Source organism: Diprion similis, chromosome 13 (assembly GCF_021155765.1).
Source record: "Diprion similis isolate iyDipSimi1 chromosome 13, iyDipSimi1.1, whole genome shotgun sequence".
NCBI classification, from domain to species: domain Eukaryota; kingdom Metazoa; phylum Arthropoda; class Insecta; order Hymenoptera; family Diprionidae; genus Diprion; species Diprion similis.
In genome coordinates, this window is record NC_060117.1 from 13878947 (window position 1) to 13898287 (window position 19341).

The window sequence follows — 19341 nt, forward strand, 5'->3', positions numbered from 1 at the left end:
AAGACGACCGTTTCCGGCGTAATTTGACGCGCTGAATGCGATAAAACAAGTTTTAGGTCGCTAGCATGTATAGAAAAAAAGTTACTCACCGATATCCACGAAACAAACGAACGGAATTCGACTTCGTGTTTTAAGCAATATCGAAACAAAGACGACCGTTTCCGGCGTAATTTGACGCGCTGAATGCGATAAAACAAGTTTTAGGTCGCTAGGATGTATAGAAAAAAAGTTACTCACCGATATCCACGAAACAAACAAACGGAATTCTACTCCGTGTTTTGAGCAATATCAGAACAAAGACGACCGTTTCCGGCGTAATTTGACGCGCTGAATGCGATAAAGCAAGTTTTAGGTCGCTAGCATGTATAGAAAAAAAGTTACCAACCGATATCTGAAAAACAAACAAACGGACTTCGACTTCGTGTTTTAAGCAATATCAAAACAAAGACGACCGTTTCCGGCGTAATTTGACGCGCTGAATGCGATTAAACAAGTTTTAGGTCGCTAGGATGTATAGAAAAAAAGTTACTCACCGATATCCACGAAACAAACGAACGGAATTCGACTTCGTGTTTTAAGCAATATCGAAACAAAGACGACCGTTTCCGGCGTAATTTGACGCGCTGAATGCGATTAAACAAGTTTTAGGTCGCTAGGATGTATAGAAAAAAAGTTACTCACCGATATCCACGAAACAAACAAACGGAATTCTACTCCGTGTTTTGAGCAATATCAGAACAAAGACGACCGTTTCCGGCGTAATTTGACGCGCTGAATGCGATAAAGCAAGTTTTAGGTCGCTAGCATGTATAGAAAAAAAGTTACCAACCGATATCTGAAAAACAAACAAACGGACTTCGACTTCGTGTTTTAAGCAATATCAAAACAAAGACGACCGTTTCCGGCGTAATCTGACGCGCTGAATGCGATAAAACAAGTTTTAGGTCGCTAGCATGTATAGAAAAAAAGTTACTCACCGATATCCACGAAACAAACGAACGGAATTCGACTTCGTGTTTTAAGCAATATCAAAACAAAGACGACCGTATCCGGCGTAATTTGACGCGCTGAATGCGATAAAACAAGTTTTAGGTCGCTAGCATGTATAGAAAAAAAGTTACTTACCGATATCCACGAAACAAACGAACGGAATTCGACTTCGTGTTTCAAGCAATATCAAAACAAAGACGACCGTTTCCGGCGTAATTTGACGCGCTGAATGCGATTAAACAAGTTTTAGGTCGCTAGGATGTATAGAAAAAAAGTTACTCACCGATATCCACGAAACAAACAAACGGAATTCTACTCCGTGTTTTGAGCAATATCAGAACAAAGACGACCGTTTCCGGCGTAATTTGACGCGCTGAATGCGATAAAGCAAGTTTTAGGTCGCTAGCATGTATAGAAAAAAAGTTACTTACCGATATCCACGAAACAAACGAACGGAATTCGACTTCGTGTTTTAAGCAATGTCAAAACAAAGACGACCGTTTCCGGCGTAATTTGACGCGCTGAATGCGATAAAACAAGTTTTAGGTCGCTAGCATGTATAGAAAAAAAGTTACCTACCGATATCTGAAAAACAAACAAACGGACTTCGACTTCGTGTTTTAAGCATTATCAAAACAAAAATGACCGTTTCCGGCGTAATATGACGCGCTGAATGCGATAAAACAAGTTTTAGGTCGCTAGCATGCATATAAAAAAAGTTACTCACCGATATCCACGAAACAAACGAACGGAATTGGACTTCGTGTTTTAAGTAATATCAAAACAAAGACGACCGTTTCCGGCGTAATTTGACGCGCTGAATGCGATAAAACAAGTTTCAGGTCGCTAGCATGTATAGAAAAAAAGTTACTCACCGATATCCACGAAACAAACAAACGGAATTCGACTCTGTGTTTTGAGCAATATCAGAACAAAGACGACCGTTTCCGGCGTAATTTGACGCGCTAAATGCGATAAAACAAGTTTTAGGTCGCTAGCATGCATAGAAAAAAAGTTACTCACCGATATCCACGAAACAAACGAACGGAATTGGACTTCGTGTTTTAAGTAATATCAAAACAAAGACGACCGTTTCCGGCGTAATTTGACGCGCTGAATGCGATTAAACAAGTTTTAGGTCGCTAGGATGTATAGAAAAAAAGTTACTCACCGATATCCACGAAACAAACGAACGGAATTCGACTCCGTGTTTTGAGCAATATCAGAACAAAGACGACCGTTTCCGGCGTAATTTGACGCGCTGAATGCGATAAAACAAGTTTTAGGTCGCTAGCATGTATAGAAAAAAAGTTACTCACCGATATCCACGAAACAAACAAACGGAATTCGACTCCGTGTTTCGAGCAATATCAGAACAAAGACGACCGTTTCCGGCGTAATTTGACGCGCTGAATGCGATAAAACAAGTTTTAGGTCGCCAGCATGTATAGAAAAAAAGTTACTCACCGATATCCACGAAACAAACGAACGGAATTCGACTTCGTGTTTTAAGCAATATCAAAACAAAGACGACCGTTTCCGGCGTAATTTGACGCGCTGAATGCGATAAAACAAGTTTTAGGTCGCTAGCATGTATAGAAAAAAAGTTACTCACCGATATCCACGAAACAAACGAACGGAATTCGACTTCGTGTTTTAAGCAATATCGAAACAAAGACGACCGTTTCCGGCGTAATTTGACGCGCTGAATGCGATTAAACAAGTTTTAGGTCGCTAGGATGTATAGAAAAAAAGTTACTCACCGATATCCACGAAACAAACAAACGGAATTCTACTCCGTGTTTTGAGCAATATCAGAACAAAGACGACCGTTTCCGGCGTGATTTGACGCGCTGAATGCGATAAAGCAAGTTTTAGGTCGCTAGCATGTATAGAAAAAAAGTTACCAACCGATATCTGAAAAACAAACAAACGGACTTCGACTTCGTGTTTTAAGCAATATCAAAACAAAGACGACCGTTTCCGGCGTAATCTGACGCGCTGAATGCGATAAAACAAGTTTTAGGTCGCTAGCATGTATAGAAAAAAAGTTACTCACCGATATCCACGAAACAAACGAACGGAATTCGACTTCGTGTTTTAAGCAATATCAAAACAAAGACGACCGTATCCGGCGTAATTTGACGCGCTGAATGCGATAAAACAAGTTTTAGGTCGCTAGCATGTATAGAAAAAAAGTTACTTACCGATATCCACGAAACAAACGAACGGAATTCGACTTCGTGTTTCAAGCAATATCAAAACAAAGACGACCGTTTCCGGCGTAATTTGACGCGCTGAATGCGATAAAACAAGTTTTAGGTCGCTAGGATGTATAGAAAAAAAGTTACTCACCGATATCCACGAAACAAACGAACGGAATTCGACTCCGTGTTTTGAGCAATATCAGAACAAAGACGACTGTTTCCGGCGTAATTTGACGCGCTGAATGCGATAAAACAAGTTTTAGGTCGCTAGCATGTATAGAAAAAAAGTTACTCACCGATATCCACGAAACAAACAAACGGAATTCGACTCCGTGTTTCGAGCAATATCAAAACAAAGACGACCGTTTCCGGCGTAATTTGACGCGCTGAATGCGATAAAACAAGTTTTAGGTCGCTAGCATGTATAGAAAAAAAGTTACTCACCGATATCCACGAAACAAACGAACGGAATTCGACTTCGTGTTTTAAGCAATATCGAAACAAAGACGACCGTTTCCGGCGTAATTTGACGCGCTGAATGCGATAAAACAAGTTTTAGGTCGCTAGGATGTATAGAAAAAAAGTTACTCACCGATATCCACGAAACAAACAAACGGAATTCTACTCCGTGTTTTGAGCAATATCAGAACAAAGACGACCGTTTCCGGCGTAATTTGACGCGCTGAATGCGATAAAGCAAGTTTTAGGTCGCTAGCATGTATAGAAAAAAAGTTACCAACCGATATCTGAAAAACAAACAAACGGACTTCGACTTCGTGTTTTAAGCAATATCAAAACAAAGACGACCGTTTCCGGCGTAATTTGACGCGCTGAATGCGATTAAACAAGTTTTAGGTCGCTAGGATGTATAGAAAAAAAGTTACTCACCGATATCCACGAAACAAACGAACGGAATTCGACTCCGTGTTTTGAGCAATATCAGAACAAAGACGACCGTTTCCGGCGTAATTTGACGCGCTGAATGCGATAAAACAAGTTTTAGGTCGCTAGCATGTATAGAAAAAAAGTTACTCACCGATATCCACGAAACAAACAAACGGAATTCGACTCCGTGTTTCGAGCAATATCAGAACAAAGACGACCGTTTCCGGCGTAATTTGACGCGCTGAATGCGATAAAACAAGTTTTAGGTCGCCAGCATGTATAGAAAAAAAGTTACTCACCGATATCCACGAAACAAACGAACGGAATTCGACTTCGTGTTTTAAGCAATATCAAAACAAAGACGACCGTTTCCGGCGTAATTTGACGCGCTGAATGCGATAAAACAAGTTTTAGGTCGCTAGCATGTATAGAAAAAAAGTTACTCACCGATACCCACGAAACAAACGAACGGAATTCGACTTCGTGTTTTAAGCAATATCGAAACAAAGACGACCGTTTCCGGCGTAATTTGACGCGCTGAATGCGATTAAACAAGTTTTAGGTCGCTAGGATGTATAGAAAAAAAGTTACTCACCGATATCCACGAAACAAACAAACGGAATTCTACTCCGTGTTTTGAGCAATATCAGAACAAAGACGACCGTTTCCGGCGTAATTTGACGCGCTGAATGCGATAAAGCAAGTTTTAGGTCGCTAGCATGTATAGAAAAAAAGTTACCAACCGATATCTGAAAAACAAACAAACGGACTTCGACTTCGTGTTTTAAGCAATATCAAAACAAAGACGACCGTTTCCGGCGTAATCTGACGCGCTGAATGCGATAAAACAAGTTTTAGGTCGCTAGCATGTATAGAAAAAAAGTTACTCACCGATATCCACGAAACAAACGAACGGAATTCGACTTCGTGTTTTAAGCAATATCAAAACAAAGACGACCGTATCCGGCGTAATTTGACGCGCTGAATGCGATAAAACAAGTTTTAGGTCGCTAGCATGTATAGAAAAAAAGTTACTTACCGATATCCACGAAACAAACGAACGGAATTCGACTTCGTGTTTCAAGCAATATCAAAACAAAGACGACCGTTTCCGGCGTAATTTGACGCGCTGAATGCGATAAAACAAGTTTTAGGTCGCTAGGATGTATAGAAAAAAAGTTACTCACCGATATCCACGAAACAAACGAACGGAATTCGACTCCGTGTTTTGAGCAATATCAGAACAAAGACGACTGTTTCCGGCGTAATTTGACGCGCTGAATGCGATAAAACAAGTTTTAGGTCGCTAGCATGTATAGAAAAAAAGTTACTCACCGATATCCACGAAACAAACAAACGGAATTCGACTCCGTGTTTCGAGCAATATCAGAACAAAGACGACCGTTTCCGGCGTAATTTGACGCGCTGAATGCGATAAAACAAGTTTTAGGTCGCCAGCATGTATAGAAAAAAAGTTACTCACCGATATCCACGAAACAAACGAACGGAATTCGACTTCGTGTTTTAAGCAATATCAAAACAAAGACGACCGTTTCCGGCGTAATTTGACGCGCTGAATGCGATAAAACAAGTTTTAGGTCGCTAGCATGTATAGAAAAAAAGTTACTCACCGATATCCACGAAACAAACGGACGGAATTCGACTTCGTGTTTTAAGCAATATCGAAACAAAGACGACCGTTTCCGGCGTAATTTGACGCGCTGAATGCGATAAAACAAGTTTTAGGTCGCTAGGATGTATAGAAAAAAAGTTACTCACCGATATCCACGAAACAAACAAACGGAATTCGACTTCGTGTTTTAAGCAATACCGAAACAAAGACGACCGTTTCCGGCGTAATTTGACGCGCTGAATGCGATAAAACAAGTTTTAGGTCGCTAGCATGTATAGAAAAAAAGTTACCTACCGATATCTGAAAAACAAACAAACGGACTTCGACTTCGTGTTTCGAGCAATATCAAAACAAAGACGGCCGTTGCCGGCGTAATTTGACGCGCTGAATGCGATGAAACAAGTTTTAGGTCGCTAGCATGCATAGAAAAAAAGTTACTCACCGATATCCACGAAACAAACGAACGGAATTGGACTTCGTGTTTTAAGTAATATCAAAACAAAGACGACCGTTTCCGGCGTAATTTGACGCGCTGAATGCGATAAAACAAGTTTCAGGTCGCTAGCATGTATAGAAAAAAAGTTACTCACCGATATCCACGAAACAAACAAACGGAATTCGACTCCGTGTTTTGAGCAATATCAGAACAAAGACGACCGTTTCCGGCGTAATTTGACGCGCTGAATGCGATAAAACAAGTTTTAGGTCGCTAGCATGCATAGAAAAAAAGTTACTCACCGATATCCACGAAACAAACGAACGGAATTGGACTTCGTGTTTTAAGTAATATCAAAACAAAGACGACCGTTTCCGGCGTAATTTGACGCGCTGAATGCGATTAAACAAGTTTTAGGTCGCTAGGATGTATAGAAAAAAAGTTACTCACCGATATCCACGAAACAAACGAACGGAATTCGACTCCGTGTTTTGAGCAATATCAGAACAAAGACGACCGTTTCCGGCGTAATTTGACGCGCTGAATGCGATAAAACAAGTTTTAGGTCGCTAGCATGTATAGAAAAAAAGTTACTCACCGATATCCACGAAACAAACAAACGGAATTCGACTCCGTGTTTCGAGCAATATCAGAACAAAGACGACCGTTTCCGGCGTAATTTGACGCGCTGAATGCGATAAAACAAGTTTTAGGTCGCCAGCATGTATAGAAAAAAAGTTACTCACCGATATCCACGAAACAAACGAACGGAATTCGACTTCGTGTTTTAAGCAATATCAAAACAAAGACGACCGTTTCCGGCGTAATTTGACGCGCTGAATGCGATAAAACAAGTTTTAGGTCGCTAGCATGTATAGAAAAAAAGTTACTCACCGATATCCACGAAACAAACGAACGGAATTCGACTTCGTGTTTTAAGCAATATCGAAACAAAGACGACCGTTTCCGGCGTAATTTGACGCGCTGAATGCGATTAAACAAGTTTTAGGTCGCTAGGATGTATAGAAAAAAAGTTACTCACCGATATCCACGAAACAAACAAACGGAATTCTACTCCGTGTTTTGAGCAATATCAGAACAAAGACGACCGTTTCCGGCGTAATTTGACGCGCTGAATGCGATAAAGCAAGTTTTAGGTCGCTAGCATGTATAGAAAAAAAGTTACTTACCGATATCCACGAAACAAACGAACGGAATTCGACTTCGTGTTTTAAGCAATGTCAAAACAAAGACGACCGTTTCCGGCGTAATTTGACGCGCTGAATGCGATAAAACAAGTTTTAGGTCGCTAGCATGTATAGAAAAAAAGTTACCTACCGATATCTGAAAAACAAACAAACGGACTTCGACTTCGTGTTTCGAGCAATATCAAAACAAAGACGGCCGTTTCCGGCGTAATTTGACGCGCTGAATGCGATAAAACAAGTTTTAGGTCGCTAGCATGTATAGAAAAAAAGTTACCTACCGATATCTGAAAAACAAACAAACGGACTTCGACTTCGTGTTTTAAGCATTATCAAAACAAAGATGACCGTTTCCGGCGTAATATGACGCGCTGAATGCGATAAAACAAGTTTTAGGTCGCTAGCATGCATATAAAAAAAGTTACTCACCGATATCCACGAAACAAACGAACGGAATTGGACTTCGTGTTTTAAGTAATATCAAAACAAAGACGACCGTTTCCGGCGTAATTTGACGCGCTGAATGCGATAAAACAAGTTTCAGGTCGCTAGCATGTATAGAAAAAAAGTTACTCACCGATATCCACGAAACAAACAAACGGAATTCGACTCCGTGTTTTGAGCAATATCAGAACAAAGACGACCGTTTCCGGCGTAATTTGACGCGCTGAATGCGATAAAACAAGTTTTAGGTCGCTAGCATGCATAGAAAAAAAGTTACTCACCGATATCCACGAAACAAACGAACGGAATTGGACTTCGTGTTTTAAGTAATATCAAAACAAAGACGACCGTTTCCGGCGTAATTTGACGCGCTGAATGCGATTAAACAAGTTTTAGGTCGCTAGGATGTATAGAAAAAAAGTTACTCACCGATATCCACGAAACAAACGAACGGAATTCGACTCCGTGTTTTGAGCAATATCAGAACAAAGACGACCGTTTCCGGCGTAATTTGACGCGCTGAATGCGATAAAACAAGTTTTAGGTCGCTAGCATGTATGGAAAAAAAGTTACTCACCGATATCCACGAAACAAACAAACGGAATTCGACTCCGTGTTTCGAGCAATATCAGAACAAAGACGACCGTTTCCGGCGTAATTTGACGCGCTGAATGCGATAAAACAAGTTTTAGGTCGCCAGCATGTATAGAAAAAAAGTTACTCACCGATATCCACGAAACAAACGAACGGAATTCGACTTCGTGTTTTAAGCAATATCAAAACAAAGACGACCGTTTCCGGCGTAATTTGACGCGCTGAATGCGATAAAACAAGTTTTAGGTCGCTAGCATGTATAGAAAAAAAGTTACTCACCGATATCCACGAAACAAACGAACGGAATTCGACTTCGTGTTTTAAGCAATATCGAAACAAAGACGACCGTTTCCGGCGTAATTTGACGCGCTGAATGCGATTAAACAAGTTTTAGGTCGCTAGGATGTATAGAAAAAAAGTTACTCACCGATATCCACGAAACAAACAAACGGAATTCTACTCCGTGTTTTGAGCAATATCAGAACAAAGACGACCGTTTCCGGCGTAATTTGACGCGCTGAATGCGATAAAGCAAGTTTTAGGTCGCTAGCATGTATAGAAAAAAAGTTACCAACCGATATCTGAAAAACAAACAAACGGACTTCGACTTCGTGTTTTAAGCAATATCAAAACAAAGACGACCGTTTCCGGCGTAATCTGACGCGCTGAATGCGATAAAACAAGTTTTAGGTCGCTAGCATGTATAGAAAAAAAGTTACTCACCGATATCCACGAAACAAACGAACGGAATTCGACTCCGTGTTTTGAGCAATATCAGAACAAAGACGACTGTTTCCGGCGTAATTTGACGCGCTGAATGCGATAAAACAAGTTTTAGGTCGCTAGCATGTATAGAAAAAAAGTTACTCACCGATATCCACGAAACAAACAAACGGAATTCGACTCCGTGTTTCGAGCAATATCAAAACAAAGACGACCGTTTCCGGCGTAATTTGACGCGCTGAATGCGATAAAACAAGTTTTAGGTTGCTAGCATGTATAGAAAAAAAGTTACTCACCGATATCCACGAAACAAACGAACGGAATTCGACTTCGTGTTTTAAGCAATATCGAAACAAAGACGACCGTTTCCGGCGTAATTTGAGGCGCTGAATGCGATAAAACAAGTTTCAGGTCGCTAGCATGTATAGAAAAAAAGTTACTCACCGATATCCACGAAACAAACAAACGGAATTCGACTCCGTGTTTTGAGCAATATCAGAACAAAGACGACCGTTTCCGGCGTAATTTGACGCGCTGAATGCGATAAAACAAGTTTTAGTTCGCTAGCATGTATAGAAAAAAAGTTACTTACCGATATCCACGAAACAAACGAACGGAATTCGACTTCGTGTTTTAAGCAATATCAAAACAAAGACGACCGTTTCCGGCGTAATTTGACGCGCTGAATGCGATAAAACAAGTTTTAGGTCGCTAGCATGTATAGAAAAAAAGTTACCTACCGATATCTGAAAAACAAACAAACGGACTTCGACTTCGTGTTTCGAGCAATATCAAAACAAAGACGGCCGTTTCCGGCGTAATTTGACGCGCTGAATGCGATAAAACAAGTTTTAGGTCGCTAGCATGTATAGAAAAAAAGTTACTCACCGATATCCACGGAACAAACAAACGGAATTCGACTCCGTGTTTCGAGCAATATCAGAACAAAGACGACCGTTTCCGGCGTAATTTGACGCGCTGAATGCGATAAAACAAGTTTTAGGTCGCCAGCATGTATAGAAAAAAAGTTACTCACCGATATCCACGAAACAAACGAACGGAATTCGACTTCGTGTTTTAAGCAATATCAAAACAAAGACGACCGTTTCCGGCGTAATTTGACGCGCTGAATGCCATAAAACAAGTTTTAGGTCGCTAGCATGTATAGAAAAAAAGTTACTTACCGATATCCACGAAACAAACGAACGGAATTCGACTCCGTGTTTTGAGCAATATCAGAACAAAGACGACCGTTTCCGGCGTAATTTGACGCGCTGAATGCAATAAAACAAGTTTCAGGTCGCTAGCATGTATAGAAAAAAAGTTACTCACCGATATCCACGAAACAAACGAACGGAATTCGACTTCGTGTTTTAAGCAATATCAAAACAGAGACGACCGTTTCCGGCGTAATTTGACGCGCTGAATGCGATAAAACAAGTTTTAGGTCGCTAGCATGTATAGAAAAAAAGTTACTCACCGATATCCACGAAACAAACGAACGGAATTGGACTTCGTGTTTTAAGTAATATCAAAACAAAGACGACCGTTTCCGGCGTAATTTGAGGCGCTGAATGCGATAAAACAAGTTTCAGGTCGCTAGCATGTATAGAAAAAAAGTTACTCACCGATATCCACGAAACAAACAAACGGAATTCGACTCCGTGTTTTGAGCAATATCAGAACAAAGACGACCGTTTCCGGCGTAATTTGACGCGCTGAATGCGATAAAACAAGTTTTAGTTCGCTAGCATGCATAGAAAAAAAGTTACTCACCGATATCCACGAAACAAACGAACGGAATTGGACTTCGTGTTTTAAGTAATATCAAAACAAAGACGACCGTTTCCGGCGTAATTTGACGCGCTGAATGCGATAAAACAAGTTTCAGGTCGCTAGCATGTATAGAAAAAAAGTTACTCACCGGAATCCACGAAACAAACAAACGGAATTCGACTCCGTGTTTTGAGCAATATCAGAACAAAGACGACCGTTTCCGGCGTAATTTGACGCGCTGAATGCGATCAAACAAGTTTTAGGTCGCTAGCATGTATAGAAAAAAAGTTACTTACCGATATCCACGAAACAAACGAACGGAATTCGACTTCGTGTTTTAAGCAATGTCAAAACAAAGACGACCGTTTCCGGCGTAATTTGACGCGCTGAATGCGATAAAACAAGTTTTAGGTCGCTAGCATGTATAGAAAAAAAGTTACCTACCGATATCTGAAAAACAAACAAACGGACTTCGACTTCGTGTTTCGAGCAATATCAAAACAAAGACGGCCGTTACCGGCGTAATTTGACGCGCTGAATGCGATAAAACAAGTTTTAGGTCGCTAGCATGTATAGAAAAAAAGTTACCTACCGATATCTGAAAAACAAACAAACGGACTTCGACTTCGTGTTTTAAGCATTATCAAAACAAAGACGACCGTTTCCGGCGTAATTTGACGCGCTGAATGCGATAAAACAAGTTTTAGGTCGCTAGCATGTATAGAAAAAAAGTTACTCACCGATATCCACGAAACAAACAAACGGAATTCGACTCCGTGTTTTGAGCAATATCAGAACAAAGACGACCGTTTCCGGCGTAATTTGACGGGCTGAATGCGATAAAACAAGTTTTAGGTCGCTAGCATGTATAGAAAAAAAGTTACTCACCGATATCCACGAAACAAACGAACGGAATTCGACTTCGTGTTTTAAGCAATATCAAAACAAAGACGACCGTTTCCGGCGTAATTTGACGCGCTGAATGCGATAAAACAAGTTTTAGGTCGCTAGCATGTATAGAAAAAAAGTTACCTACCGATATCTGAAAAACAAACAAACGGACTTCGACTTCGTGTTTCGAGCAATATCAAAACAAAGACGGCCGTTTCCGGCGTAATTTGACGCGCTGAATGCGATAAAACAAGTTTTAGGTCGCTAGCATGTATAGAAAAAAAGTTACCTACCGATATCTGAAAAACAAACAAACGGACTTCGACTTCGTGTTTTAAGCATTATCAGAACAAAGACGACCGTTTCCGGCGAAATATGACGCGCTGAATGCGATAAAACAAGTTCTAGGTCGCTAGCATGCATAGAAATAAAGTTACTCACCGATATCCACGAAACAAACGAACGGAATTGGACTTCGTGTTTTAAGTAATATCAAAACAAAGACGACCGTTTCCGGCGTAATTTGACGCGCTGAATGCGATAGAACAAGTTTCAGGTCGCTAGCATGTATAGAAAAAAAGTTACTCACCGATATCCACGAAACAAACAAACGGAATTCGACTCCGTGTTTTGAGCAATATCAGAACAAAGACGACCGTTTCCGGCGTAATTTAACGCGCTGAATGCGATAAAACAAGTTTTAGGTCGCTAGCATGCATAGAAAAAAAGTTACTCACCGATATCCACGAAACAAACGAACGGAATTGGACTCCGTGTTTTAAGTAATATCAAAACAAAGACGACCGTTTCCGGCGTAATTTGACGCGCTGAATGCGATAAAACAAGTTTTAGGTCGCTAGCATGTATAGAAAAAAAGTTACCTACCGATATCCGAAAAACAAACAAACGGACTTCGACTTCGTGTTTCGAGCAATATCAAAACAAAGACGGCCGTTTCCGGCGTAATTTGACGCGCTGAATGCGATAAAACAAGTTTTAGGTCGCTAGCATGTATAGAAAAAAAGTTACTTACCGATATCCACGAAACAAACGAACGGAATTCGACTTCGTGTTTTAAGCAATGTCAAAACAAAGACGACCGTTTCCGGCGTAATTTGACGCGCTGAATGCGATAAAACAAGTTTTAGGTCGCTAGCATGTATAGAAAAAAAGTTACCTACCGATATCTGAAAAACAAACAAACGGACTTCGACTTCGTGTTTTAAGCATTATCAAAACAAAGACGACCGTTTCCGGCGTAATATGACGCGCTGAATGCGATAAAACAAGTTCTAGGTCGCTAGCATGCATAGAAAAAAAGTTACTCACCGATATCCACGAAACAAACGAACGGAATTGGACTTCGTGTTTTAAGTAATATCAAAACAAAGACGACCGTTTCCGGCGTAATTTGACGCGCTGAATGCGATAAAACAAGTTTCAGGTCGCTAGCATGTATAGAAAAAAAGTTACTCACCGATATCCACGAAACAAACAAACGGAATTCGACTCCGTGTTTTGAGCAATATCAGAACGAAGACGACCGTTTCCGGCGTAATTTGACGCGCTGAATGCGATAAAACAAGTTTTAGGTCGCTAGCATGCATAGAAAAAAAGTTACTCACCGATATCCACGAAACAAACGAACGGAATTGGACTTCGTGTTTTAAGTAATATCAAAACAAAGACGACCGTTTCCGGCGTAATTTGACGCGCTGAATGCGATAAAACAAGTTTTAGGTCGCTAGCATGTATAGAAAAAAAGTTACCTACCGATATCTGAAAAACAAACAAACGGACTTCGACTTCGTGTTTCGAGCAATATCAAAACAAAGACGGCCGTTTCCGGCGTAATTTGACGCGCTGAATGCGATAAAACAAGTTTTAGGTCGCTAGCATGTATAGAAAAAAAGTTACTCACCGATATCCACGAAACAAACGAACGGAATTCGACTTCGTGTTTTAAGCAATATCAAAACAAAGACGACCGTATCCGGCGTAATTTGACGCGCTGAATGCGATAAAACAAGTTTTAGGTCGCTAGCATGTATAGAAAAAAAGTTACTTACCGATATCCACGAAACAAACGAACGGAATTCGACTTCGTGTTTCAAGCAATATCAAAACAAAGACGACCGTTTCCGGCGTAATTTGACGCGCTGAATGCGATAAAACAAGTTTTAGGTCGCTAGGATGTATAGAAAAAAAGTTACTCACCGATATCCACGAAACAAACGAACGGAATTCGACTCCGTGTTTTGAGCAATATCAGAACAAAGACGACCGTTTCCGGCGTAATTTGACGCGCTGAATGCGATAAAACAAGTTTTAGGTCGCTAGCATGTATAGAAAAAAAGTTACTCACCGATATCCACGAAACAAACAAACGGAATTCGACTCCGTGTTTCGAGCAATATCAGAACAAAGACGACCGTTTCTGGCGTAATTTGACGCGCTGAATGCGATAAAACAAGTTTTAGGTCGCCAGCATGTATAGAAAAAAAGTTACTCACCGATATCCACGAAACAAACGAACGGAATTCGACTTCGTGTTTTAAGCAATATCAAAACAAAGACGACCGTTTCCGGCGTAATTTGACGCGCTGAATGCGATAAAACAAGTTTTAGGTCGCTAGGATGTATAGAAAAAAAGTTACTCACCGATATCCACGAAACAAACAAACGGAATTCTACTCCGTGTTTTGAGCAATATCAGAACAAAGACGACCGTTTCCGGCGTGATTTGACGCGCTGAATGCGATAAAGCAAGTTTTAGGTCGCTAGCATGTATAGAAAAAAAGTTACCAACCGATATCTGAAAAACAAACAAACGGACTTCGACTTCGTGTTTTAAGCAATATCAAAACAAAGACGACCGTTTCCGGCGTAATTTGACGCGCTGAATGCGATAAAACAAGTTTTAGGTCGCTAGCATGTATAGAAAAAAAGTTACTCACCGATATCCACGAAACAAACGAACGGAATTCGACTTCGTGTTTTAAGCAATATCAAAACGAAGACGACCGTATCCGGCGTAATTTGACGCGCTCAATGCGATAAAACAAGTTTTAGGTCGCTAGCATGTATAGAAAAAAAGTTACTCACCGATATCCACGAAACAAACAAACGGAATTCGACTCCGTGTTTTGAGCAATATCAGAACAAAGACGACCGTTTCCGGCGTAATATGACGCGCTGAATGCAATAAAACAAGTTTTAGGTCGCTAGCATGTATAGAAAAAAAGTTACTTACCGATATCCACGAAACAAACGAACGGAATTCGACTTCGTGTTTCAAGCAATATCAAAACAAAGACGACCGTTTCCGGCGTAATTTGACGCGCTGAATGCGATAAAACAAGTTTTAGGTCGCTAGCATGTATAGAAAAAGAGTTACCTACCGATATCTGAAAAACAAACAAACGGACTTCGACTTCGTGTTTTGAGCATTATCAAAACAAAGACGACCGTTTCCGGCGTAATTTGACGCGCTGAATGCGATAAAACAAGTTTTAGGTCGCTAGGATGTATAGAAAAAAAGTTACTCACCGATATCCACGAAACAAACGAACGGAATTGGACTTCGTGTTTTAAGTAATATCAAAACAAAGACGACCGTTTCCGGCGTAATTTGAGGCGCTGAATGCGATAAAACAAGTTTCAGGTCGCCAGCATGTATAGAAAAAAAGTTACTCACCGATATCCACGAAACAAACGAACGGAATTCGACTTCGTGTTTCAAGCAATATCAAAACAAAGACGACCGTTTCCGGCGTAATTTGACGCGCTGAATGCGATAAAACAAGTTTTAGGTCGCTAGGATGTATAGAAAAAAAGTTACTCACCGATATCCACGAAACAAACGAACGGAATTGGACTTCGTGTTTTAAGTAATATCAAAACAAAGACGACCGTTTCCGGCGTAATTTGAGGCGCTGAATGCGATAAAACAAGTTTCAGGTCGCTAGCATGTATAGAAAAAAAGTTACTCACCGATATCCACGAAACAAACAAACGGAATTCGACTCCGTGTTTTGAGCAATATCAGAACAAAGACGACCGTTTCCGGCGTAATTTGACGCGCTGAATGCGATAAAACAAGTTTTAGTTCGCTAGCATGTATAGAAAAAAAGTTACTTACCGATATCCACGAAACAAACGAACGGAATTCGACTTCGTGTTTTAAGCAATATCAAAACAAAGACGACCGTTTCCGGCGTAATTTGACGCGCTGAATGCGATAAAACAAGTTTTAGGTCGCCAGCATGTATAGAAAAAAAGTTACTCACCGATATCTGAAAAACAAACAAACGGACTTCGACTTCGTGTTTCGAGCAATATCAAAACAAAGACGGCCGTTTCCGGCGTAATTTGACGCGCTGAATGCGATAAAACAAGTCTTAGGTCGCTAGCATGTATAGAAAAAAAGTTACCTACCGATATCTGAAAAACAAACAAACGGACTTCGACTTCGTGTTTTAAGCATTATCAAAACAAAGACGACCGTTTCCGGCGTAATTTGACGCGCTGAATGCGATAAAACAAGTTTTAGGTCGCTAGCATGTATAGAAAAAAAGTTACTCACCGATATCCACGAAACAAACAAACGGAATTCGACTCCGTGTTTTGAGCAATATCAGAACAAAGACGACCGTTTCCGGCGTAATTTGACGGGCTGAATGCGATAAAACAAGTTTTAGGTCGCTAGCATGTATAGAAAAAAAGTTACTCACCGATATCCACGAAACAAACGAACGGAATTCGACTTCGTGTTTTAAGCAATATCAAAACAAAGACGACCGTTTCCGGCGTAATTTGACGCGCTGAATGCGATAAAACAAGTTTTAGGTCGCTAGCATGTATAGAAAAAAAGTTACCTACCGATATCTGAAAAACAAACAAACGGACTTCGACTTCGTGTTTCGAGCAATATCAAAACAAAGACGGCCGTTTCCGGCGTAATTTGACGCGCTGAATGCGATAAAACAAGTTTTAGGTCGCTAGCATGTATAGAAAAAAAGTTACCTACCGATATCTGAAAAACAAACAAACGGAATTCGACTCCGTGTTTTGAGCAATATCAGAACAAAGACGACCGTTTCCGGCGTAATTTGACGGGCTGAATGCGATAAAACAAGTTTTAGGTCGCTAGCATGTATAGAAAAAAAGTTACTCACCGATATCCACGAAACAAACGAACGGAATTCGACTTCGTGTTTTAAGCAATATCAAAACAAAGACGACCGTTTCCGGCGTAATTTGACGCGCTGAATGCGATAAAACAAGTTTTAGGTCGCTAGCATGTATAGAAAAAAAGTTACCTACCGATATCTGAAAAACAAACAAACGGACTTCGACTTCGTGTTTCGAGCAATATCAAAACAAAGACGGCCGTTTCCGGCGTAATTTGACGCGCTGAATGCGATAAAACAAGTTTTAGGTCGCTAGCATGTATAGAAAAAAAGTTACCCACCGATATCTGAAAAACAAACAAACGGACTTCGACTTCGTGTTTCGAGCAATATCAAAACAAAGACGGCCGTTTCCGGCGTAATTTGACGCGCTGAATGCGATAAAACAAGTTTTAGGTCGCTAGCATGTATAGAAAAAAAGTTACTTACCGATATCCACGAAACAAACGAACGGAATTCGACTTTGTGTTTTAAGCAATGTCAAAACAAAGACGACCGTTTCCGGCGTAATTTGACGCGCTGAATGCGATAAAACAAGTTTTAGGTCGCTAGCATGTATAGAAAAAAAGTTACCTACCGATATCTGAAAAACAAACAAACGGACTTCGACTTCGTGTTTCGAGCAATATCAAAACAAAGACGGCCGTTTCCGGCGTAATTTGACGCGCTGAATGCGATAAAACAAGTTTTAGGTCGCTAGCATGTATAGAAAAAAAGTTACTCACCGATATCCACGAAACAAACGAACGGAATTCGACTCCGTGTTTCGAGCAATATCAGAACAAAGACGACCGTTTCCGGCGTAATTTGACGCGCTGAATGCGATAAAACAAGTTTTAGGTCGCTAGCATGTATAGAAAAAAAGTTACTCACCGATATCCACGAAACAAACAAACGGAATTCGACTCCGTGTTTCGAGCAATATCAGAACAAAGACGACCGTTTCCGGCGTAATTTGACGCGCTGAATGCGATAAAACAAGTTTTAGGTCGCTAGGATGTATAGAAAAAAAGTTACTCACCGATATCCACGAAACAAACGAACGGAATTGGACTTCGTGTTTTAAGTAATATCAAAACAAAGACGACCGTTTCCGGCGTAATTTGAGGCGCTGAATGCGATAAAACAAGTTTCAGGTCGCTAGCATGTATAGAAAAAAAGTTACTCACCGATATCCACGAAACAAACAAACGGAATTCGACTCCGTGTTTTGAGCAATATCAGAACAAAGACGACCGTTTCCGGCGTAATTTGACGCGCTGAATGCGATAAAACAAGTTTTAGTTCGCTAGCATGTATAGAAAAAAAGTTACTTACCGATATCCACGAAACAAACGAACGGAATTCGACTTCGTGTTTTAAGCAATATCAAAACAAAGACGACCGTTTCCGGCGTAATTTGACGCGCTGAATGCGATAAAACAAGTTTTAGGTCGCCAGCATGTATAGAAAAAAAGTTACTCACCGATATCTGAAAAACAAACAAACGGACTTCGACTTCGTGTTTCGAGCAATATCAAAACAAAGACGGCCGTTTCCGGCGTAATTTGACGCGCTGAATGCGATAAAACAAGTCTTAGGTCGCTAGCATGTATAGAAAAAAAGTTACCCACCGATATCTGAAAAACAAACAAACGGACTTCGACTTCGTGTTTTAAGCATTATCAAAACAAAGACGACCGTTTCCGGCGTAATTTGACGCGCTGAATGCGATAAAACAAGTTTTAGGTCGCTAGCATGTATAGAAAAAAAGTTACTCACCGATATCCACGAAACAAACAAACGGAATTCGACTCCGTGTTTTGAGCAATATCAGAACAAAGACGACCGTTTCCGGCGTAATTTGACGGGCTGAATGCGATAAAACAAGTTTTAGGTCGCTAGCATGTATAGAAAAAAAGTTACTCACCGATATCCACGAAACAAACGAACGGAATTCGACTTCGTGTTTTAAGCAATATCAAAACAAAGACGACCGTTTCCGGCGTAATTTGACGCGCTGAATGCGATAAAACAAGTTTTAGGTCGCTAGCATGTATAGAAAAAAAGTTACCTACCGATATCTGAAAAACAAACAAACGGACTTCGACTTCGTGTTTCGAGCAATATCAAAACAAAGACGGCCGTTTCCGGCGTAATTTGACGCGCTGAATGCGATAAAACAAGTTTTAGGTCGCTAGCATGTATAGAAAAAAAGTTACCTACCGATATCTGAAAAACAAACAAACGGAATTCGACTCCGTGTTTTGAGCAATATCAGAACAAAGACGACCGTTTCCGGCGTAATTTGACGGGCTGAATGCGATAAAACAAGTTTTAGGTCGCTAGCATGTATAGAAAAAAAGTTACTCACCGATATCCACGA